The following is a 25,378-nucleotide window of genomic DNA, read 5'->3' as shown; positions in this document are numbered from 1 at the left end:
GAGAACCCCCAAATCCCTAGAACATTCAATTTCCTTCTCAGAGATCAGGGCCATCTTCACAATACTCTGTGTCCCCACATCAAATGTGGGGTACTGCACCTGCTCCCCCATCCATGCTGTCTGGGTTTCTTCCATCAGTAACACTCCCCAACTTCTGTGAGGAAAGGGAGAGATGTGCATGAAGGGCCCCTTTCATTCACTGTTGCAGTGGGGGACGGGAACGGAACATCCCTCTCACGGTACTTAGCCACAGTGAATTATATATTTATTACTTTATGATGCAATAAGTCTATCCTTTGCCTAGTACAATTTCCATGTACAGTATGTGCAATACACAGTGAAGGTGTATTTTATTATTGCTATGTTTGCTCTTGAGCTGTTTGGGCAAGAGAGCCGCAGAGAGTGCTCTGAATAAAATAGCCATTCTGGCACTGTGACAGCTATGGTATCTGAGTGCCTCCTCCCACTGGTGTGTGATGTGCCTACATAAGGATATACTGATCTGAGTCTCTCTTCCCTCCAGGCATTAGGGCCTGAATTTTGTTGTTGTTCTTTTGGGGATGGGGGAGGGTTAGGTGATGATAGTGTGGGAAGCTCAGATTAAAAAAAGGGGGTTTCTTACTTTTCACTTTCATCCAGGATTTTCAAAGGGCTGCACAAACATTAACAAATTCTGAACACCCGAGTGCATTTTGTCCATTCTACAGATGGGTAAAACTGATTCACAGAGAGGGTAAGGGATTTACCCAAGGGCACGCAATGAGAGCGAGGAATATAATCTAAGAGCCTTGCTATTTAATCCTCATCTAGAGCCATTTGAGCACACTGCCTTCCAGATGAATTAATAGGACAAAAAGAGGTTTAATCAAAGAGCACAAATTTAGTACAGATACACTAACCACAACTCTCACTATCCTTATGTAATCAGTCACATAAAGAAAATAAGGAAGGGGAGGTATGCATCACGTTTCACCATGTATTCTGCTGATGAATAAGTAAACAAGAACTTCTGCCAGAGACTGGATCATATTTTAATACTCAAAACTGAGCTTTTGAAAGTGTTCTTCTTTTCCAGCTATGCTCTCCAAGATGCATAGCACAAGTGGGCACTGAACACAACAGAATTAATTGAACAATCACAGCAAAGGAGGTCAAAACCCAACAAACAGTGTAGCATCTAAAATGACTCCAGAGAATTTTAACAGATGGACACTTGTAAATCTAACAGGATTTCCTACTGGTGAGAATGCCTTAGGTAAAATGCAGAATGTCTCATTAAACTGTCAGCCAGCTATGAGGTGTTGCTCATGTGGATAACACCAGCTTATACAATTCTACTGTAAATTCATACGAAGATATATTAGGAAGGGGCTTGAGTTGCAAAATTCAGACCTAAATCTAGACTTAGAACCCTTTCAAAGTTAAGGGGGTGCTCATGTCTGATGTTTTGGTCCACCTCCTTTAAAGAGACCAGAGTAGAATTAAAACAGGATCCCGGCACCAAAGCCATATCTCCCCTTTCGTTCCCAAAGTTCAAGGGTGTTTGGTGACCAGCCTATGTAGATTTCCACCCAAATTAGGAAAATATTTTAAAAGGCTTTTCTGATCCTTTTGTTATAGCTCTGTTGTGATTTTAAATCCTCTTACGTTGCTGATGAAATGCAGAGCGTACTGATTAAACTCTATGTTTCTCCCAAGTAGGTGCTGTTACATCAGTTATTTGAATGGTAAGTCAAGTAAATGTAGTGGTTACATATTTTCATTTTTACAGGTTTGCACTTACAGCATTGGTGATCTGGATAAGAGCACTTAATCTCTTGCTGAAATACTGCATCTGACTCTTTCTCACATTTAGTAAACCTATCCTTGAGATCTGTGAGTCTGTTGTTCAAGGCCACACTCCTATACAATCAACCTTCTTGTAAGAAATACTCTCTGGAGGGCTTATTGGCATTTCTCGCAGTATCTGAGTTCAAAGGAAATGATTATAAGTTAAGACAGAGCTCTGTTATTTAAAGCACCACAGCATCTACATCTGTAGAGTGATATATAACATAACAACAACTTTCAACTGAGGAAAGCTTAGCACAGCTCCTGCTAGCTTGGCAATAGGAGGCTTCCATTTGGCTCAGCTGCTAGAATTTCTGCTTACAGACCATAAAGGGCCCAGCTTGAGTTTCAGCTGTGGAGGCATGTGTGTTGCACACACAAGTTCAGCCCCAGGATGGGATATCTGCCAATTCTCTAACCTCAGATGAAATATCTAGCCACTAGCTGACAGGCAGAATGTGCTTATTCACTGCCCATCAGCATTAGACAACTAGGCTGCAAAACAGCTTAAGGACAAAAAGAAATGTGTGAAACCACCATTTTCTGCTTTCTGAGTATTACTGACAGGCTTTGCACCTGTTAAAACTGCCCTTCATTTTAGTGATATTCTTGGCATGAAAACAATCTGTAAATATAAATAGCTCCCGTCCCTCATCACTGAAAGGCAGGCACTCTGGGGTGGAATACCAAACGTGGACCAGTGTCATAAACTCTACACAAAAGCTCAGAACAGACCCTGAGGGGCACACCTTATGGCCCAATTAAAAGAGCTGAGAGAGGAAAGGTTGAGTGTGAGGGGAGCACATGCAGCAGTCAAAACACCCTGCAAACCACAGACCAGAGGAAGCACCTCCAGCGGGACTCCCTGTGCCACTGTGGCTAGGGGAGTTTTGAGGATAGGCTGCGAATGGGATGGGGCTGGCGGATCTGTGACTATGCAGACACACTGACGAAATCCCCCTGCAGAGAGTAGGCACAGAAGCCTGGAGGCCAAACTAGTAACTGTAGGGTTGTATTTGCCACGCTGCATCCTGAATGAAAGATTTCATCCCACCAACCCCCTGCAGATCTCCCCAGTGCATGGCTCTTTTATTTAGTCTTTGTACTGGGGAAAGAATTTGGTCCTAAATCCTTCAATCTTAGCATTTGCTCGGGGGGGGGGGGGGAGAATGTGACATCACAGGTGAGAGAATTGTGCATAGTGTTATTACAATTCAGATGTATCAGTCCCAGGATGTTAAAGAGGCAAAGTGGGTGAGGTAATATCTTTTATTGGACCAACTTCTGTTAGTGAGAGGGACAAGCTTGCAAGCTTACACAGAGCTCTTTTATTATTTTTTTTAAATTCAGTATTTGAAAACCATTTTTGGTAAAACACATTGCCAATTTTTTTTCAGTGTTTCATGTCTGTTCTTTTTCTCCATTTCTTCTCTCCCTAACGTGAAGGATTCCACCATTATTCTGTGAGGCTTAAGTCTACTGAATCCTCTAAGATAGTGGTTCTTGACCTTTTGGGGCTCAGGATCCATTTGCAAATGTTGATGGCTTGTTGCGACCCAGTAAATAGTCTGGGGGTGGAGGCCCTGGGGTGGTTTCAATTGGGTCCTGAACCCCAGGGTGTTGGGTCCTACCCAGCACTCACACCCCAGTGGGAACTCCTGCATCTTCTGTGCTGTGGGCCTGGCTGGGTTTGGCTCTCTGTTCCAGGCGTTGCAACCTCCGGGGTTGCAGTGTCACTCAGGTTTGGCCCTGCCCCTCCAGACTGGATCAAGTGTGTGTGAGTGGAGTTATGTCCTGGCTCATGGGGTTGCAGTGCAACTCACTCAAATCTGACCTACCTGGACTCCCGTCATCATGACGGCTGGGCCAAACATGAGCAGCACTGGGACCCCAGAAATTGCAGTGCCTGGAGCAGGGAGGTAAGCCCAGCCAAACCTGTGGGACAGGAACTGCCACGCAACCTTTTGAAACATTCTGGCAACTCAGTTTTGGGGCCCGACCCACGGATTGAGAAGCCCTGCTCTAGGATTCTACCCAGCAAGCCTGTGGGTGGTTAGAACTCAGCACAGAGACAAAGACATTTTTCTGAGAGTTCCTTTTGCGTCTAAAATTTTCATTTCTATTCATGTTTATTTCTGCCGAGTTTGAGGAAAATTTCTTTGTTTTGGCTGTTTCACAATTTTCAGCTTTTTTCCTACTTTGTCATGGCTGTCTGTGATGATCCATTTTTATTTGACCTCTACCATCATCAATCAAATTCTTAAGTGCCTATTTGCATATCATTGTTTTGTCAAAGACTTCATAACTTCAATAATTCCATCCCCTCAACACCCTTTATAGCTCACCAGCCTTACTCTTTTTTCAGTCTTTTGCTTATGTTTTTTTTAAAAAAAATCTCTATTTTACAGGTTGCAGTAGAGCTAATGGTAAAAATAAGGCTACACTTTCAAAATAAGAATGCTAAAATAAATTTGCACAAGTAAACAGACAACCCTAAATGCATGCGGAAATGTGGAGTTTGTACATGCATTTACCTGTGCATGCTCTGTTAGAGTTCTGCTTGAATTAAAATCCTGGAGCTATGCTGTGGATCTGAACTTTGTGTGTCTGATTCTCCTCTCACTTGCACTGGTGTGAATCTGGAGGAACCCTGCTGAAGTCAATGAAGTTATACAGGTTTAAAGGCAGAGGAAGAAGATACTTGGGCCTCTACATTGGAGAGAAACAGATACAAATGTTTGCACATTTGGGGTTTGCAATCCTATTCTGTCCTATTGTGTCCCTATCCAGGCTGAGCAGGTGGTATCCACCCTTTACTGACATCTGGGGGATCCTACATTTTGACATTTGTACAGATTGTTATGCATTTAAAGTGTCATTACATTGAATTGTAATCCAGATTGGAATTTAACCAAACTGCAGAGTGTTCTGATTTAGCTCTTTATAGAGACAGGCTCAAGATGTGAAGTCTGAGGTCTGGACTTGGGTCCAACACTACTCAAAGTATAGTACAGCTTTGAAAAATTTACTCTGTAAACTGGCAAGGCAGGGTCCCATTTCATCTCACTTATTCCATATAAAATTTGCTCAGTTCACAAGAAAAATATATTTCTTCTAACTGGCAGCTCTGCAAATACAACCTGCGATCTGAGAGTCAAGCTGGGTTCTTATTTCATCCATGGTCCTCACTAGGCATATCTGAAGGTAGAATTTGGTCTGCAGAATTTATATTACTGATGATGATATATAAGAAGGAAAGAACCTGCTGAGACTCTATGAGAAACAACAAAGAACACAGAACCACACAATGCCCTTTCACAGTTATTAGCAAGAGCAGAACAGCATTTAAAAGTCTAACTTCCGAAAATCTGGGACTACCATATACAAGAGTAGCAACTAGTAGGAACTCATTCAGTAGAAAGCAGAGATACGTCAGGGAAGCCAAGCCCTGGTTTTGCAAAAACTTTTTGGTGGCGTTTTCATTTTGTAGAATCAGAATGAAATTAGTGGGGCTTGGAGCTAAGTCTACTTTATTGAAGAAAGAAAGAAAGAAAGAAAGAAAGAAAGAAAGAAAGAAAAAGGGTTTATTTTGACAAAAAACATGTTAATCTGCAACTTTCTGATGTTTTTCTCATTAACCTTTTTTTGCTGAAAACTCACAGCTTAACAATAATGCCAGTACTAGAAAAAGGCCTAATTTAGCCTGCATATCAAATGTGTAGTCAATACAATAAGAACAGTCATCCCTATTTAAAGAATGGAAAGCTACTACATAATTGAACTCTCTACACAGATACAAGTGGATAGGTAGGGAAAGATATAAAGCCTGATGCTATTAGATTTACAAGTCCAAATTTAAAACACCATGTACAGCATTTTCTTGGGACAAGAGGAGAGACAAAGAGCAATTATCTTGTTATGAAATTTTATATATACAATAGTTAAGCTACTAGGAACACAGACTATGCTCTTCAGTAAACATCTTTTTGGTGATTTGTTAAACAAAATGGAAAGATGTATTTTTCAGGAGAAAGCAGAATATAGAGTGGATACAAACACTGTGAAAAAGCAGAATGTTTTTTTTCAAAAGGAGTCACATGGGCATGAATAGCACCTGTTTGACAAGAGATCATACTCCAACAGCTTTAATCTGGGCAAGCAACTTTGCACTGTTCTTTTAATAAGTTTATGTCAACTTCAATAAGACAAGAAAGAATATAGCATGTATTTCTTACGTAAGCACAACTGTAATGTATGTGGGCCAGATTCTCAGCCTAGCTGGCACAAAGGGAATGTTATGATAAATTGGTTAGTCTCTAAGGTGCCACAAGTCCTCCTTTTCTTTTTGTGGATACAGACTAACACGGCTGCTACTCTGAAACCTGAGATTTCTCACTGTGTTTGAAGGGCAGGGGGAAGTCTTGAGGTTGGACTAGCTTATGTTAAGAACTAGTTTGGTCCCTAGCACATCCCAGGATCAGGAGAACAAACAAAGGTGAAGGAAAGTCATCTTGTCATCCACCTCCTTTTGGGTCCTGCACTGAGCAGAACTTGGCCAGACCCAAGCACTGAGGCGCTACTTTCTTGAAGTCATTCGCTCCTTCTGATTACCAAAAGAGTCCTGTATTTCCTCTAAGAACCTGTTTGGGCACTCAGTCCTTGGCACATTATGCCACTTTGTACTCCTGGGGGAATTCTGCACCAGTTCGCAAAACACCCTCTCCCAGAACACACAGACCCCTCCAGCACTCCCAAATAGCCTCTCCAGCACCCCCAAATGTCCCTTTCCAGTACACACATATACCCCCACATACCCCTCAGATATCCTCTCCCAGTACACACACACCCCTACAGCATCCCCCAGATACCTATTCCCAGTACACACACCCCCCAAATGCCCCCTCCCAATACACACACACCTCTACAGCACCCCCAGAAACTCCCTACAGCACCTGCCAACTGTATCCCCTTAGCTCCCCCTTTCCCCCCATCAGTAACCTCTATTTGGGAAACTCTATATGGTAACCCTACTGGAGCAGGGCAAAAAAACAAGAATTGAAAAAAAAGCTACTAAAAGACCGGAGGGGCAGAGTTTTCCCCCAACGTGTGCCCAGCTGGCATGTGCGACACACCCAGACTGAGGCATCCAACAAAAGCATAACAGAGAAACAGCGACTGGGTTGCCATAAGGGTTTTTTAACTCTCTACTCCTGGGGGGATCTTTTTTGTTGTCTGTATTGTTACAGACGTACTTGCTGACAGGTATTTTGCAATAAATTACCAAAATAATTGAAACTGGCTTGATTATACTGTATTATTTTGACAAATAAAATATGCAGAGTTTTGCAGAATTTTAAAATAGTGTGCACAGAATTTTTAGGTGCAGCATTCCCGCAGGAGTAACTCTGTACACCTGTATCTGGGGTTTAAGCACAGTGCTAACTTCCTGCTAGCTGGAAAACAAAGCGGTCCTGTGAACCTAGTCACAGTACCTACACTTATGTCCACAACTTCCAGAGAGAAACAAAGTAATTAATGTAATTCACAAAAACAAATTGATTAGACTACATTATTGATTTGTCAAAAGATATTTTCTATGGCAATCTATTTCTCAGCTGTATAGGAATTACAGCTGGAGAGTGATCTAAATATATAACTTTCTCTTAGTTTCCTATAACGTGAAAAAAAAAATAGCGGAAATATTTCTTAATTAAATAAATAAACTTTAAAATTCTCAGAGGACAAGACCATATGCTGAGTTCCCACCCTGAAAGGAATTTGTAGCAAGGAGTTACAAGTCCCTGAAAATAGCAGATTATAATAGTGATTCAAACTAAACTACATTGGTTCTAGCAAATGTAACCATAATGCGTGTTGCAAATGACAGACATGCAGGGTCTTATTCTATATTCTTTCAAGCCAATTAAAAGACTCCCTTGGCTCCAGTGGGCATTGGATCAGGCCCTTAAGCCACAGAGCAGGATAACAGAAACAAGACTTACAGTAGTTGTGAATCACAGCCATGCCTTTGCCTTTATGCTCAATTTAACATACAGTTTAATGTAACAATTGCAAAAATTGCTATTTTCCATACTGCTGATTCGGCAGACTTTAAAAATCCTGAGTATGAAATAAATATCTTGATCTTAATAAATGTCTAATTTAGGTATGGATAATATATTTAAATGTGAGAAGATATAAATGATATATTTTTATTGCATTTCTGGTTACCTTTCTGTATTGATTCAGATAAATGCAAACTTTAAAAATTACAAGGAGCTATCTAAAAACATTTTCTTATCATAAGTGACGTACTGGAAAAATATTATGCAAAGTTTTGAAGATTAAATACACTGTATCAGTGCAATCAACATTTGAGTATCTCCCAAGTGAAACTGTGGGTATATCATGTAGATGTAGTGATAAAACATTGCATAAAGAATAAAATTGGAATCAAAGTAGTATTCTTCTCAATTATTCTTCATTAGCTGGACTGTCTGTGTCAATATACCATATTCCTTTGCAGAGAAAAGGCTCAGAAAGATGGGATAATTATGAAATATTTTTGGTACTTAGAACTGTGTTGTTGCTGTCTTCGAATAAAACATTTACAATTTTTTAGAAACATGCTTTGGGAAGTTTTAAAGAAAAATTATTCATAACACAATAAAATGAGTAAGAAAATGGATTACTTGACATAATGGAGTGTGCTGGATAAAGTGGTAATTTAAAAATGTGTATGAATCCTCTTTAGCTGGATGAATTGCTAGGGGGTTAAATTTCCTCCATGAAAAGTTCTTACCCTTGCCAGGTAACTCTGTGGCCACTTTCACTATAGCTTAGTACTTTATCCAGGTCTTTGGATTACTCTTTTGCTATTTGACCTATTCCATGACATTTCTGAATCACCATCATAGATAGATCCCAGATACAAAACTAAGCACTTAATTGAATGATCCATTAAGACTCTAATCTCCTTCATTTCCTTGCTTCAGCCACAGTTATTTTTTTTCTTTCCTTCCCCCTTCTTCTTCTGCCTCTTCCCTCTCATTATTCTGACCGTGAAGAATCAAGACAGATATGAAGATGAGTCAGGTATCCAGACCAGTATTAAATAAAACTCCATATAGCTATACGACCATTCCTCAGCTGTCATTATTGAATGAAGGTCTTGGTCAAGAGCTGGTTTTGGCAACTTGCTATGAAAACAGTCAGGCTTGAATTTATTCAGTCTTTCACTGAGAATGCTTAACCCTGTGTTCCTGAGACTTTCACCCTAATATCCCTGAGTTGCAACATTCCCCCTAAGCACCTCTCTCTCAGTAGGTTGAAGATGGATAAGTAGGCTCTAAGAAAGCATGCCTTGACTTCATAAAGGTCCTCATGTGGGAGTAAAGCTTGACGATAGCCATGCCAGACCGGCCTCACCTGGAACACCTATAAATGAAGATCTCTTCCCTTACCGCCTTGTTACATAAACTATCAGGAACTCCTGGGGAGCAAACCCTTTGGTCCTTCAAACATCCATACTGGCCCTCTTTTTCTCTCCTCTGAATACTGCTTTGCGGTCTCGCACAGCCACCACACTCAGCTTGCTGACATAGAGCTGAATTCAGCCACTATATTATTAGCGGCTGTTTGACTTATATACCAACTTCCAGTTTCCATGTGCTAGTACACACAGCTGTGCCAGACCTTCAGTGAGATGCCATTCCTATTGAGTCTGCCTGAAGAGTTGGAACAGATGTAACCAACCTATTACAGCTCCAGCTGACCAATGCTCCATTTTCAGATAGGAAAAAACACCACAGTGCCAACTCGAAGGTCTGCTTGTATCCAGGGGAGGACTCCCACTCCTGTAGTCCAGGATGTGACACCACAGTGATCTCCCAACACCCCTTTGCTATGGCAGCTCATGCACTCCTGGATAGGAGCACTATTGGCCCATTACCAGGCATGGATGATCAGCACCACCAGGGAGCTGAAAACCATGTTCTTATAGAGTGGAATCATTGGTGGGAAAGAGAGTCTAACACACTAAGTAAATTCAGTAGTTCATTGCTGCTTCTGCTTCTTTGTTCACTTGATTTTAGATCCTGGACCAGGCTCAATATGCTACTCGCTAGCTAATCTAGAGTTGCCGCAAACATGTACCAGCTTTGCTTGGTTTCCTCTTCACACTGACCGTGGAGCACATTGCAGACAATAACTCGTGTGGTGGAGGAGTGCCCAGCTCGACATCTGGAGGGCAGATTACAATGCCTAGCCTCCCTTGATACAGAGGTTATCCTATGGTAATGGAACCTGGACAATGAGATCTGATGTCTGCATTCCAGGAGGATGATAAAGGGTCTTAAATAGCAGGTCTAGGACCCTGCCTGTATCTAGGATCTAATGGGGAACCAGGAAAGTGTGTGGAGTTATATTGTGATGTTCATTCTTGCTCAAAAATGGAAGTGCAGTGTTTGAAAGTTTCCATGTAGCTTCTCTCTGAATTCTATTCCTCCCTCTGCCTGTCACACATTCCTTTGCCTGCCCCTAGATCTCTCACTGCTTTCAGACTTATTCTTTTTGGCCTGGCCTACACTACAAAAATGACCCTGCGTTCAGCTGCAGCTTGGCAGTGGCTGCAGCTGCACTGATGGTGCTGGCAGTGGCTGCAGCTGAACGCAGTTTTCCTGTGTCTTTAGTAAAGTGTCTTTAATACCATTTCCAAAACAGAGGTTAAAACTTGACGAGTCCACAAAATTAGTCCATAAGACACTAGACGTCACCAGCTTCTTTCCTGTAGGCCAAAAAGCCATCATGCGGGAATGTGAGTTTCAGAGCTTCAAAAGAACGTCACTGATTTGTGAGGTCAGTAAAGACCGACTCCCAGAGATGAATTTGGCATTTGTTCCCACATGTGACCTTTTGCAGTTCCCTGCCACTCACTGTATTATAGCTGCACATATGCATAATAATTCACTCAGCAACATCTATTAGTTCTTCACCTTCTAACTGTGCAAGGTGTTAAAAACGAAGGAATCACAATTGATAAGTACAAGAGAAAAAGCACTGAGCACTCTAAGTGTAGATATGGGAACTGGGATTAGGGACACTTGATAAAAGCTAAAAAGAAAGATGAAAAATCTCCCTTCTCTTTCTCCAGCCTATAGGGATGTAGCGAAAATAAAGTCTTCTTCCCATTCCAAATTCTTCATTGTGAGTTTTATTCATTATCTTATTTACAACAAAAATATTGGTTTATGACACATGTATGTGTGTACATATGGCACATGATACAGGTACAACCCTGCACCCAAAATAAATAACTGGATCAGTGTCCTACCTCATTTGCATAAGTATCCAAAATATTCAGACATCTCCTCTTGTGTTTTTTTAAAGATGCAGCCCCCAGTCTTACCATCCTCCTGTTTGCATATAAAAATAATTTAAATTACATTTTAAAATAGTGCCTGTCTCTCTACGGTGTCCTTCCACTGCAAATCTCCCAGGATGTTTAATTCCTGCCTATTTACTAGGAGAGGTTGAAAAGTTCAACATGTAAAAAAAATCTGCTTAATGGTTTAAAAACTGCATATATATTAAACGCTGAATCACTGAGTGGCTACAGTACAGAATTGGTTTGGTAAACTTATAATTAATCAGTAAGACAATGAATCTGCAAAATGCCCTCTCTGGGTCAGCCTGGCTCAATAAGAATATAAACTACATATGTTGTTCTTATTAATTGTGACTAATCTTTTTTGGAAAGGAAGAGGGTTGGATTTGCAACAAGTAAACTCATCTGAGCACTCTGGCAAAATCCCATCCTGCCATTTGCACAAAGCAAAGAGGTTCCCTATGTCATTAAGCAAGTGTGCATACAAAGAACAAGATGCTTTTTAGATGATGCTCTTTCAAAGTTTGTTTTTTTTTCCATCTGCTTTTATCTGATCCAAAAGCACATAATGAGTGTGCATGTATTAACAACATATAGTAAAGTTCCTCATACTCACTGCAATGATTCAGTAAGTTGGGTCAAATATAAAGGGCCCTCCTAAAAGTGTTTTTTTTATCCGACAGTTTTGCTTTCAAAGACTTCAATTTCAAGTTCCATTTCTCCTGCCCTTCCTCCTTTTTTTTCAAATGACTTGTTTGAATTGTGAGGGTGGGGTAATTATGACCAGTGTCCATTTACTTCAGCTTTATAGCAGTGTGACTGAGAGCAGAAGTTGACTGTAAGTGACTTTATTAAGAGGCAATTTTGGGCCATGCTAGCAACAATATCCCCAACTCTTTTCAAAAATCGCACAAGATCTTTAACTTCCACCTTCTAAATAAACCTAGTTCTCTTTATAACAGGGAGGGCCAAATCAAGCTCTAATCAGTACAGTGTCAGGAATCAAAGATACTTCCCAGTGCATTTTCTGCTCCAGAGTCCCACGGACCACAACAGGATTCCACACAATGAGCCAGGGTACATTTGGTCACTCCTACTATGAGGAGCAGAGTGCACCCTTTCCCATCTGCTGGCTGAAGTTTGCTGTTTACTCCAACATATGTGCTATTATGATGGGAGGGCTAGACACCCCTCTAAAGCATAGACCATTCACCCCTGCGTATAGGGTACACTGGCCAGAGTGTTAGTCAGTGGGGTCTCTCTTACAGGCCAATTCAGCTGCCATAAAATCAAGCAGATGACTCAACTGATTTCACTGAGTACTGGATTAGGAGCCTAGTGCTCATTTGAGCACTCTGGAAAATCCTGTCCTGCCATTTGCACAAGGCAAAGAGGTTCCCTATGTCCTATTTGCTTCCCCAACCTTGCTTACCAATGTAGCCAAGGACTACTCTTATCCCTTAGATAATATAGTGCACAAGGTTTTTGCTCTCAGACCCAAAAGCCTCAACACCATTGTTGAGCCATCAGGGAAGGATATGAGTAAAAAGTCACCATATAGATTCAAGACTGCTTTCATAGAGCTGATGTTATGCATTCTGATATACACTGGGTCCTTTAGCAGCAGACTTAGGACTGATTATTGCCTGCTCCTTGTCACAAGTTACCAAAGGAATGGGGATCCCCCTACCAAGGTGATTCACGGGGATATGCAGGCATTGGTTTTTAGACTGCACGAAGATAAATGTCACCATCACCAATGACTTGAAGAATGAAATTAAAAGGATAAAAATATCTACCAGAATGAAGATACATTGTAGGAAAAAATCCAGCATGTTGTATGGTCTGAAAAACTAATGTGTCTGATTTAGTAATGATCTCTTGTGTAGCATAGTCAATGCTAGGGAATAAGAAAAAAACGAACTACATATCTGAGGGACACTAAAAAGTATGCTCCCACTGTAAAACACTGACTCCTTAGTTGATTTATTCTAATTATTTAGAAAAGTATCTTTATAAACAAATATTTTATTTACTAGATATTTTAAAATACATTTATGTTACTAACAATTTAATGTTTTAAAGTAAAGCAGACCAGGTCTGATAAGGATAGTAACATTCAGTGACAGAAGGTATTGAGTTCTCTAGAGGAACAAATCCTAATGATTCTTGCAGCCACAATCACCATAGTAACAGAAATGCCACTTATATTGGCTTTCCTTGTCTATGAAATGAAATATTGCTACTCTAGGGAATTTACAGAATTGCTTGCAAAGGCCTTGATCCTGCAAGGTGCTGAACACCCCCTGTATAGTTCTGAAAGCCCTTAACTCCCACTGAAAGAGATGGTTTAGGCCTTATCCCTTATGCCCATCAAACTGACTGGGAGTGTTGTCATCAGTTTTAATAGGAACAGGATAGGGTCCTTACTAAGATTATATGGTATTTATTTGGAGACTATTAAAGATTACAAAAATCAGCCATTGATACAGTGCAGTGAGATGTTAAGACAGCCATGAGCATGCTGGTTTAATTTGCAGGATTCCTATTGTTTTCTTACCTGATTTCAGCCTTATCCAACCGGGCATCCAGACTGTGAAGGGTACATCTACCCTTTTTGATGTACAAGGTACCAGAAATCACTTGGCTCAAGTGGCCAAGATAGCTGTTCGTAACTTAATACAATTTGGGATTGTGCAGACCCACAAAGGGATCTTATTTATCACAGAGAAAGCAGACTGGGGCAATAATCATCAAAGTAATATTTACCCCTTAATAACTGCCTATTTTTATATTGGTGTTAGAGGTTAATAGCACTGTTATTTACTTCTTTGCCAAAGAGTATTGAAGGATGTGAAATGTAACAGTCAATAAAGCTGAGCTGTCTGATAAATAACATTCATATTATTCCCTGGCAAATCCTTTTGCAACACAGAACTATAAATAACACTAAGAAAGCAGTTCCTACATTACAAGTTTACTGATGCGTAAAATGTAATTTTAAAAAAAGCCCAAAGCCCTAGGACTGTGACATTCTGTTACATGATATATAGGAAGAGGTACTTGGAAATTCAACACTAGTAAGTATAAGAAACTGGGAAAGTGAGACATCTCTCTAAAGATGCATTAGAGAACCAAAGTCCAAAGAAAGACAGATACTTCTATTTAGTGAGTGGATAATCAGGTAACTTTATCAGTTGAAGGGAGCTTTGCAATAATGAAAAAATGATGATATTTCTGCCTTAACAGTCCCACATGGGATGGTGAGTCTATGATCAGAAGAAGATTCTACTCTTATTTAATATGTTTATTTTAGAGATGGGCCCAAACAAAAATGCTGGATCTGAAAACCAGAAAAGCAATGAGCTTTGGACAAGTGCCCAGCTTTCATTTGGTTGATCGAAAGAGTGGATTTGATGAATTAATTATGCATATGGGGAGATCTAAATTGGAGGATTCTCCTGTTCAGTAGTGCTCAATATGGACCCACCCCTTCTCCACACTGGCTTAGCAAAAGGGGGTTGCAGCAGTCCTGGCACTCCCAGAGAAATTTTCTTACCTCAGAATAATTCTTTACTCCCAACCTGCCAGGAAGCAGAGAGCCATTTAAAAAAATAAAAAATAACCCTAAACAAGCCAGAAAAACATTGGAGAAGATGGAAATGGAAAACTACAGAGCACATGAAGTGAGTCAGAAGGGAATTTGTTGGGGGAAGGCAGAAGGAATGAGACATAAGTCCTGCTGTTTGAAGGCCTGTAAATCCTCCCTACAGCCTGCTAATGTCATTGCAGATAGCAGAGATAAGAGAAGTCTCATCCAGGGTAACTGTCCTGAGCAGTGAGCAACCTTGTTAAGCAGCTTTACCTCCATTCAGTTACTATGTTGAGCTTTTCTCGTTGTGAAAAAGAAATTTCATGAAAAGGGACTTAAAATCACTAAGGCTTGGTCTACATTATAAACGTAGGTCAACGGAAGCTGCCTTAAGTCAACCTCATAATGTACAGTGTCCAGTGACGCTACCAGGAATTGTTTTAATATATGCGTGTAAATTTAGACAAAATAGATAGTAGTTATCTACTTGCTGGAATACGTGTAGGATAAAGAAGGTGTGGTGATGCATCAGCCTGAACAAGCTACACCACTAATGAGCTTCTCTCTCTCACCTGAAACAAATGCCTTCACTTCCATAATCTCCCTCATTCACTAGGTGCACAGCTACTTTTGGCAGGCTATTGTAACTGCTTTTCTGCACCTGTATACCGGGGGTACTCTTGTATTTTCTATTGTTTATTATAATGAGAACATGGCTGAGACTCAATGGAGACTGTTTATAAGTGGGAATCATAATGGGGAATTTCGCCTCTTGTAAGGATCTAGACTATTGTACAGTATGCAGATATCCATGGACACATAAAGATCTTCATGTGTCTGGCAGTATTTTCTCCTCCCTTTCAATGGTCGAGCAGTTACTGAAATATAAAGAGTTTGGATTTTCTACCAATTGTTCTCTGGTTTGTTTTTCATTTTACTGCTGTCTGAATGATTGAAACTCTGGAGGTGCAGTTTCATTCCACTTCAGTCATGGTATAAAATATCAGCAATGACACTTCCAAATCATTAGATCCATTCTTAAGGAAGGGCCTAATTCAAAGACCATTGCAGTCGATGAAAAGACTCCCTCTGATGGCAGTGGGCTTTGGCTGAGGTCCCCAGAAGGGAAGAGGGTGCTGCTTTGATGTCAACAGATAAAAGGTGTCAAAATCTGTAAATGCAGCCAAGCAATTTCGCAGTGCTGAGGCTGCCTTTGCAGAGCTCCCAGCCCCTCCTTCCCACCTTCCTATGTTCTTGTGACAATATGGACACTAACACTTCCCAGTTAATAGTTAATGTTGTTTAAAGAAACAATGGGTTCTGATTACCCAACAGCAGCATGACAAACCACATTGCACCAGAAGGGAAGATAACATGGGTTACCACCATTGCTGGCTCAAGGGATTTTGTTGCTCTAGCCAAATTGGAAATAGCCACCTTTTCCAACCCATAGTCTATTACACTTTAAAGTCATGCAAGGTTTTGCTTTGGTAGACAGCAGCCTATTCTTCCTGTATAGTAAAGCAGGGGGCCATATAAACTACCACTACAAGTTATTGTGTACAACCTACTAACATAACTTTTATACACAGTATATAATAAGCATAGCTGGTTCCTACATAACACTTTTCACATGTATATCCTTAAAGTGCTTTACCAGGGAGGTAAAGATCATGATTCTCTCTTTATACATGAGGAAACTGAAGCCACAGAAAAGTGAACTGACTTGTCACCCAACAGCTCAGAGGCAGAGCCAAGATTAGAACTCAGGTTCCCTGAGTCCAACTCCAGGCCTAGCCACTACCTCCCCTTTTATAAGAGAACTTTGAGTTAAGTTTGACGTATGCAAAATAATATATGTAGGGATAAATATATTAAGGCAAAGTAAAAAGCGTGAAATCCCACACAACACTGAGAGTGAAATGGTGGGAATTCCAGAGTTCTTTAGATGGAATGTAACTTCTAAAACATCAGGGGTTTCTTTGCACAATTAAGAATATGTGCAGCATAAATTGTAGGAGACTGGGAATGCTTAAACCATAGAAATGTAACAACAAAAATAACTGTACTATTGTTGTTATTAAAAACAATCTTACTTACATTTGAAGAATTTCAGTCATATCTTCCCAAGGGAAAGAAAGCATACTTAAACGTGAAATGGAGATGTGTTCCCTTTGGATTTTTTTCCCCTATTAACAAACTTCTGCTGCAAACAGGGAACAACAAGAGCCATTTTGCAATCAAAACAACTTTATTTTTTGCCTTTGTTCATGCAAAAAAAAAAAAAAAAGACGTAACTCAATTAATACACCTTAAGGACAAAAAGGAAAATGGTTCTGCAGCCCTGGGCTAAGACCTATCTAATTTCTTTCAAAATGGGTTCAGCCATGGTGGCTGTCATAACCAAAGGATAAATTCTGTGAAGATTATGAATGTATCCATGTGGGAAGCAAAAACAAATATGATGTAAACCCACCTTTTGTCATAGATAAATAGTTCTTTAAGTAGCAAGCCCATGAGTATTTAGAGCAAGGCTGCAAAGTCCAATGAAATGTCAGCTCAAGCCAGCAGCATTATCATTTATTGTCAGCTAGAACCTTCATCACTTACAGCCATCATTGGAAATATTGCTGATGATTGATACTGATGGCAATGATGATTACTCTTGCAATAAGCTAAATTAAAATAATGAAGTACTGTGGCACATAAATTTGTTGTTACCCAAGGAGGATAACGTGTAAGCAGCACAAGGAAGTCACCAGCTCACAGAGCACTCATCCTTCAAGTTTGACACAGCTGGGAAGCCAAGGAGGCACTATGTGTTATTTCCCCACTAATAGCTCATCCCCAATATACATACCTATATAAATAATTGCTGGAATAGGCATGACCATGATAACCTCTTGGATATTGATTGTCTACTGCAAAAAAGTAAAGCATATGTTGTTATTAAGGGGTGCTGCTTGTCTCTGAGAAACTTCTTTGTCAGTCAGGGTTCTTTGGGGAGTTGCTTATCTGACTCCCTGGTTGTGACATGTTAAGCTATCTTCCTTTCCCACTCTTGGTAACCCACACAATCAAAGGTTATAAAGGATCTGCAGGGAAGAGAATTAGTTCCGGCCTATCTCATTCCAGGCAACTATGTTAGAAAACCCAATGACTAGGCTATAATGTCAGTTCATTTTTCTTTTCAAGTCAACTCAAGCTATTATCTTCCCTCACAGAATCTCAGAATAAGAATCTAAACTCTGGCCCACACAAAAAGCTGGACTTAAACCTGGGTCTCTGTCAACCTAACACAATCTGAAGAAGTCTTAAAATCATAAGCAGCTCTTGGCTCTTAATGGAAAGATCAAAGGACTGTTTATCAAATCATCTAGCTTTATAAACTAGAATACCAACCAGGAACCCCTAGCTTTATGGTTTGGACCTATTAAAATAATTACTCAGACCTTAGAAGGCTATAAGCATTTGAGAGGGAGCTTGACCATTAATAAGAGGTTTTTTTTATAGTTAGATTTGTACTTCTGATTGACTTCAACCCATTCCAGCTGGGGTGGGGAGGAAATCATCTGGTGAATTACACATCTGGCTAGCAGCACTTAAATGAAATGATGTACAAAATATTGATTCGGGGGAAAATCATGTAACAGCATGGAGAACATCTCTTTGCTCTTGTGTAATATGTCATATTCACAGCAGGATTATGAATGAAGTCTCGAGTTGCCACCATGTTATTTGGCTCAAACAGTCTAGTTTTGTCACTTCCTTTACTTGTCTTTTCCTATCTCTGGCTGTGAGACTATCTATCTTTTATAAAAAGAACAGGAGTACTTGTGGCACCTTAGAGACTAACAAATTTTTTAGAGCATAAGCTTCTGTGGGCTACAGCCCACTTCATCAGATGCATAGAATGGAATACATAGTAAGGAGATATATACATACAGAGAAGGTGGAAGTAGCCATACAAACTTTAAGAGGCTAATTAATTAAGATGAGCTATTATCAGCAGGAGAAAAAAACTTTTGTAGTGATAATCAAGATGGCCCATTTAGACAGTTGACAAGAAGGTGTGACGATACTCACAGATGTTAAGGTCAGAAGGGACCATTATGATCATGTAGTCTGACCTCCTGCACAATGCAGGCCACCGAATCTCACCCACCCACTCCTGCAATAAACCTCTCACCTAAGTCTGAGCTATTGAAGTCCTCAAATCATGGTTTAAAGACTTCAAGGCGCAGAGAATCCTCCAGCAAGTGACCCATGCCCCATGCTGCAAAGGAGGGCGAAAAATACTTAACGTGGGGAAATAGATTCAATATGGTAATGACCCAGCCACTCCCAGTCTCTATTCAAACCCAAGTTAATGGTATCTAGTTTGCATATTAATTCAAGCTCAGCAGTTTCTTGTTGGAGTTGTTCCAGAAAACACCATCTTGGCCACTATGGATGTAGACACCCTCTACACCAACATTCCACACAAAGATGGACTACAAGCCATCAGGAACAGTATCCCTGATAATGTCACGGCAAACCTGGTGGTTGACCTTTGTGACTTCAACCTCACCCACAACTATTTCACATTTGGGGACAATATATACCTTCAAGTCAGAGGCACTGCTATGGGTACCCGCATGGCCCCACAGTTTGCCAACATATTTATGGTTGACTTAGAACAATGCTTCCTTAGCTCTCATCCCCTAATTCCCCTACTCTACTTGCACTACATTGATGACCTCTTCATCATCTGGACCCATGGAAAAGAAGCCCTTGAGGAATTCCACCATGATTTCAACAATTTCCATCCCACCATCAACCTCAGCCTAGACCAATCCACACAAGCGGTCCATTTCCTGGACACTACTGTGCTAATAAGCAATGGTCACATAAACAGCACCCTATACCAGAAACCTACTGACGTCTATACTTACCTACATGCCTCCAGCTTCCATCCAGGACACACCACACAATCCATTGTCTACAGCCAAGCTCTAAGATACAACCGCATTTGCTCCAATCCCTCAGACAGAGACAAACACCTACAAGATCTCTATCAAGCATCTCAAAACTACAATACCCACCTGCTGAAGTGAAAAAACAGATTGACAGAGCCAGAAGAGTACCCAGAAGTCACCTACTACAGGACAGGCCCAACAAAGAAAATAACAGAACGCCACTAGCTGTCACCTTCAGCCCCCAACTAAAACCTCCCCAGCGCATCATCAAAGATTTACAACCTATTCTGAAAAACAATCCCTCACTCTCACAGATCCTGGGAGACAGACCAGTCCTCGCTTACAGACAGCCCCCCAATCTGAAGCAAATACTCTCCAGCAACGACACAGCACACAAGAAAAACCCTAACCCAGGAACCTATCCTTGCAACAAAGCCAGATGCCAAATGTGTCCACATATTTATTCAAGTGACACCATCATAGGACCTAATCACATTAGCCACGCCATCAGGGGCTCGTTCACCTGCACATCTACCAATGTGATATATGCCATCATGTGCCAGCAATGCCCCTCTGTCATGTACATTGGCCAAACCGGACAGTCTCTACGCAAAAGAATAAATGGACACAAATCGGACATCAGGAATCATAACATTAAAAAACCAGTAGGAGAACACTTCAACATCTCTGGCCACTCACTAGAAGACTTAAGGGTGGCAATTTTGCAACAGAAAAGCTTCAAAAACAGACTTGAACAAGAAGCTGCTGAGCTTGAATTAATATGCAAACTAGATACTATTAACTTGGGTTTGAATAGAGACTGGGAGTGGCTGGGTCATTACACATATTGAATCTATTTCCCCAGGTTAAGTATCCTCACACCTTCTTATCAACTGTCTAAATGGGCCATCTTGATTATCACTATAAAAGTTTTTTTCTCCTGCTGATAATAGCTCATCTTAATTAATTAGCCTCTTACAGATTGTATGGCAACTTCCACCTTCTCTGTATGTATATATATCTTCTTACTATATGTTCCATTCTATGCATCCAATGAAGTGGGCTGTAGCCCACGAAAGCTGATGCTCTAATAAATTTGTTAGTCTCTAAGGTGCCACAAGTACTCCTGGTTTTTTTTGTTGTTTTTTTTTGCGGATACAGACTAACACGGCTGCTACTCTGAAATCTATCTTTTATGTTACTTTGCCTGGAAGTTTGCATCTTTCCTTTTGGACTCTGTATGATAGGTACTTTCTTACCACTTTTCTTTAAGCTCACACCAAGGTTTTAAAATAACCTTCTCCCTAATAAAATAATACTGTTAGGGTAGGCAGTATTCTGAATAAAGTACTCTCTCCTGTGAAAAGAAAAGGAGTACTTGTGGCACCTTAGAGACTAAGGTTTGTGTCTAAGGTGCCACAAGTACTCCTTTTCTTTTTGCGAATACAGACTAACACGGCTGCTACTCTGAAACCTCTCTCCTGTGAGTGAGAAGCAAATGAGACAGCTGATACCCAGTCTAAGTAGAAAGGGTCTGACTGAGGCTCTCCTGTTACTCATAGGGATGGGCTCTGTTAAAATTTCTCTGCTCCAGATCTACAGGTGATCTAAATCAATGTCAATTTGTGCCCTCTGAGAATCTGGCCCAAATAAAATACATATATGTATACCTTTTTGGCTCACTTAAGAAGAAGCTGAATAGAAATCCTGCCTGGCGTTCATCCTGCTCTACCTGTTTATTCTGTTTACTGCAGCTTTGCCCCATCTTTTCTCCCACAACAAGTGAAAACAAGTTCTTATGGGGAAAAAAATTACACCAGTGTAAAGGAGGAAAACACCATCCGCTGAACTGTGCTTATTGTAAAACTGGTGTCCTGTCAGATTATGTCTGAACTCACAGTCCCCTGTGCGTGCTGGTGAGCTTTTTTACTTCTGTAAGGAGCTGTTCTGCACAGCATGCTGGCTGCACGCTGGGAAAGCATTAAAAAAGTCAATAAAAAGTACCCTTACATCATGAGATCTTAATTGAATTTCTCAGATGAGAGGGAAATATTGTGTATGAGAGAGAGAGAGAGAGAGAGAGGACTCCCATTCCTGACATGTAAGCCAGGATGACATTTTCAGAGAGTGCATGGGGTCCAAGTTTACAATACAACACATTCCCCCCTGTTTTGTGAGAAACTGATAATGAAGGGTGCTCAAATGACCCAGTTTATAAACTTAAAGGGAAAAATAAAGTCAAAAGTATTTTAAAAGGACTTGTGTAAAAGATAGACCCAGGGAGGGAGAGAGGGAGTGCCATGCATGCATGCATATGAAGGACTGGATTGTTGGTAATATTATCATGTTGATGCTTCTCAAGCTGAGAGAGGACCCACTCAGTTAGATACTGACAGACTGAGCATAAGGGAGCTTGCAGTGCGTGGGAATAAGAAGCTTAATTAGTTGTTAGTGGGCGAAAGTAAAGAAAAACTGTAAAATCAAAAACAACTGCAAGACTGTAGCTACTAACTAAAAGATAGAAGTAAAACCTAATTCGATTTAGTACCCAGTCACAGTTCAGCTCTGAACATTGAGGACCAGACAGCAATAGATTTGGGGGCTGCACAGTTTAATGCAAAGCAGCCCTGATTCAGCAAAGCATTTTTACTTAGCAAAGCATTTAAGTATGTGCTTAAGTTTTGCTTCACTGACTAGGAACAGCCTTAAGCATGTGCTCTAATGCTTTGCCAAATCAGGCTCAGAGTGCAGAGTGCGCACATTGGGGCTGGCCAATATTTTATGATAAAAAATTTCAGTTTTAACAAATGAATTTTTAAGGAAAACTGTCCGCTTTCCCCAGAAAATGACAAACTTTCATTGAAAAATTGAATACCTGAAAGTTGAAAAATTTTGGCTGAAAATAAAAGAATTTCTATTCCAAAATGTCACTGAGGTACAAACACCTTATGGCCCTCAGAGCCCACGATCAGGCCCTGTTTAATCAAGGTTCACTCATGGCACTCGTATAGGGCTCCCATCTCAGCCCCCCATTCTCACCCACAAAAAAACTGAGTGGGGCTCAAATTTGGCCCAGTCAGCCTCTGCCCCCGCAATGAAAGAGAAGGAGCCGTTTGAGTGTGGGGTGGGCAAAGGGAGCAAGAAGAGCTGTGCAGAACTTCTCTAGCCCAGGATGTGAGCAGAGTGCTCAGCTAGTGAGTGGCCAGGAAGGTCCTAGGGACAATGGGTGAGGGGCTAGGGGTGAGTTGTTCATGAGCTATGGGGGTGAATGCAGAGAACTGGGGGGGCTTCAGCATAAGAGGTTGGGGGCAAGCAAGGAATGTTGGGGCTCTGTGGGCGAGTTGTATGGGAAATGGGGGATGTCGGGGTGAATGGGGGATGCTGGGGGCTTTGGCTAGTGGGGCTGAGGTGCTGGAGGTTGCAGCATGCGGGATGCATGTGAGGGCTGCTGGGATTGTGTGGGGCTGTCAGGATAAATGGGAGATGGTGGAGAGTTGTTGAGGTATATGTGAGATGGGAGGGCCATTTGGGGGACCTATGTGTGTGGTGGAGTCGGACAGGCATTCAGGGATCTGTGGAATGTGGGCTATGCAGGGGGCAGGGCCACTTTGCTGTCTAGTTAACAGAAGGTGGAGGAGCCCGATTTCCATATTGCACAAGGCCCCAAAATTCTTTAATCTGGGCCTGTCCAAGGTCATCATTTTGAGGCCAGAGTTGTTGAACTGATGAGAGAAGAGAAACAAATTTACAGAGGCAGCATGTAGATCCAAGTAATTTGCACCCAAAACAAACAAAAAAGTTAACAAATGAGCACTCAAAACTGTTCATGTTAATTGTGAATAAATCTTGCAAAAAAGCAGAAGTTCCAGAAAACTAGAAGAAAGCAATATTGCATCAATATTTAAAATAGTAAACAGGATGACGCCAGTAATTATGGACCTGTTAGTAGTCCAACATGCAAAATAATGGAACAGCTGATACAGGATTCAATCAATAAAAAATTAAAGGATAAAGTGTAATTAATGCCAATCAACATGTTTTGATGGAAAATATGTCTTGTGAAATGAATTTAATATAATTATTTGATGAGATTACAGATTCAGTTGATAAAGGTAACTATGTTTGTGTAATATACATAAACTTATGTAAGGCATTTGACTTAGTCTCACAAGTTATTTTGGTTAAAATTAGCATAGTACAAAATCAATGTGGCACACACAAATGGATTAAAAACTGTCTAAATGAGTCTTAATGAGGAATCATCAATGAGTGGGAGTATTTCTAGTGGAGTCCTGCAAGGATTAGGTTCTTGTCTGAAAACTATTCAATACTTTAATCACTGGTCTAGAAGAAAATATAAAATCATTGTTGATAAAGATTGGAGGAGATAATATTGAAAGGGACAGGTCACTGTTAGCAGTCTAGATAATTTGATAAGGTGGAAGCAGGTAAACAATATGTATATTATGTGATGGGGCAAGGCCAGATGACTATAGAAAAGTAGTGGGAGATAGATATATTAGCTCCAGGCTAAACAAATCCCTGGTACCAGGTTAAGTGAAATGGAAGCTGCTCCAGGTCAATTAAGACACCTGGGGCCAATTAAGAACTTTCCAGAACGCAGGGAGAAGGCTAGGTTGATTGGGACACCTGAAGCCAATCAGGGGCTGGCTGAAACTAGTTAAAAGCCTCCCGGTTAGTCAAGTGGGTGTGCATGTCAGAGCTGTGGGAGGAAGTTATGCTGTTGGAGAGGCTGAGTAGTACACACCATATCCGGCACAAGGAAGGAGGCCCTGAGGTAAGGGTGAAGTGGAGCTTGAGGAAGTGAGGGCTGCTGTGGGGGAAGTAGCCCAGGGAATTGTCCATGTCATGTTTCTAAAAGGTCAGCTACCATAGCTGATACTATTAGGGTCCCTGGGCTGGAGCCCGGAGTAGAGGGTGGGCCTGGGCTCCCCCCCCCGCACCTTTGCCCCCTGATTAATCACTGAGACTGGGAGACAACAGAGACTGTGCAAGGAAGGATAACTTCTCCTCACCTCCCTTGCTGGCTTATGATGAAAATGGCTTAGTAGACTGTGACCCTTGTCTCTAGAGAAAGAAGGGTTACGTGAAGTTCACAGTGAGCCTCTGAGGCTAGCAAAATCCACCAGGAAATGTGGGACGCACGGAGGCAAGGACAGAGCTTTGTCACAATTAATAAAGTCATATCCGGTCATACACTTATAAACAAAGAACGTAGGCCATACTTACCAAATGGAGGGCTATATCCTTAAAAGGATTGACAAGGACTCTGAACTCATGATAGACAAACAACTGAACATGAGCTCCCAGTGCAATGCTATGGCTAAAAGGGGTAATGTGATATTTGGATGTATATACAAGTGAATATCAAATATGAATAGGCATGTGGTATTACCTCTGTATAGAGCACTGGCAAAAATACTACTGGAATACTGTGTCCAGTTTTAATGTCCATGCTTTAAAAAGAAAGTCAAACTATAGGGGAGGGCTCCCAATACACAAGAATGATCTGAGATCTGGAAAACCTGTCTTACAGTGAGAGCCTTTAGAAGCTCCATCTACTTAGCTTATTGAAGAAAAGAGAAGAACTCT

Source organism: Caretta caretta, chromosome 2 (genome assembly GCF_965140235.1).
Source record: "Caretta caretta isolate rCarCar2 chromosome 2, rCarCar1.hap1, whole genome shotgun sequence".
In the NCBI taxonomy this organism is placed as follows: domain Eukaryota; kingdom Metazoa; phylum Chordata; order Testudines; family Cheloniidae; genus Caretta; species Caretta caretta.
This window is presented reverse-complemented; position numbering follows the sequence as displayed.